The following is a 1,075-nucleotide window of genomic DNA, read 5'->3' on the forward strand; positions in this document are numbered from 1 at the left end:
AAAGCTTTACAGTCCAGTTCGCAGGGTTAGTCGAGAGAAGCTACCCAGCTCAAATAAAACGGATAGAGTCTGAGTCTCGGGTGACTCCATTATTAATTGAAATAAGTAATAGAGTCAGTGATCCAACGCCCCGAGGTCTCCAATACATACGCTGACTACCAGGCCCTGAAGGCTCTTCACCAAACCCAGCTCTGATCTCATCAAATAGTAAGTAAACGTCGCCCCCTTTTTTCCCTTTTATCTCTTTTCTTTTCACTCCACTCACTACTTTCAGGAACTCGCGTCCGGTTTTGTACCTATAATTGCTCTATTGTCCTTAATTGTTTTCCTTTAAACTTCGACATATGAACCTTGCAGTGCGTTCAGACGGAACCACCGGTCGTCCCCTTCGTCGTTCAGTCATAAAGTACGTCCGGACGACCCGCAGAACGGAACGTATTAGGACCAATTTCCCGGAGGCTTGTCAGTCGCCGAATCATACCACCGTAGCTTCACCGGTCGAAAATGACACCGTGGTAGAATTATTACAACCAATTTTTTCTGTTCCTCCTCCTTCCCCTCCAATAGCTATCTCATACTCGCCAGTATCGAACCTTCTCCCTCTTCCTGATGAACCTTCTGCAACACCCGATTTCCAGTCACTATACCCGAATCCTTCCCCCGTCTCTGACGTCTATCTTCCTCCTTTAGACGTTCCTGTCAATCAACTCTCCCTCCTTTCGTCTCTTCAACCACCATATTCCCACTTCATCACTTCCGTAGCTGATCTCCTGGCCTATTGGCTGCAACAACCTACAGATAACCCCCGAACCGCAGTAGTATACCTCAACGATACTTCTTTCCCGTTCACTGTCCCCGCTGAATATTTAACTCCCCTTACAGATTATTCTCCCCCTCTTTGAACGCTCCTTTACCTCCTTCTCCTTCTCCTTCTCTTCTCTTTAGAACACACACACACACACACGCTCACAATCAAACTAATTATATATATATATCTAAATTGCAATGTAATAAAAATTCTTAATTTTAATTATATTACTTAATGCTCAAACCCTGATTGTTTTAATTTCGAGTA

This window comes from Trachymyrmex cornetzi, unplaced genomic scaffold, assembly GCF_001594075.2.
Source record: "Trachymyrmex cornetzi isolate Tcor2-1 unplaced genomic scaffold, Tcor1.1 scaffold16, whole genome shotgun sequence".
Taxonomy (NCBI): Eukaryota; Metazoa; Arthropoda; class Insecta; order Hymenoptera; family Formicidae; genus Trachymyrmex; species Trachymyrmex cornetzi.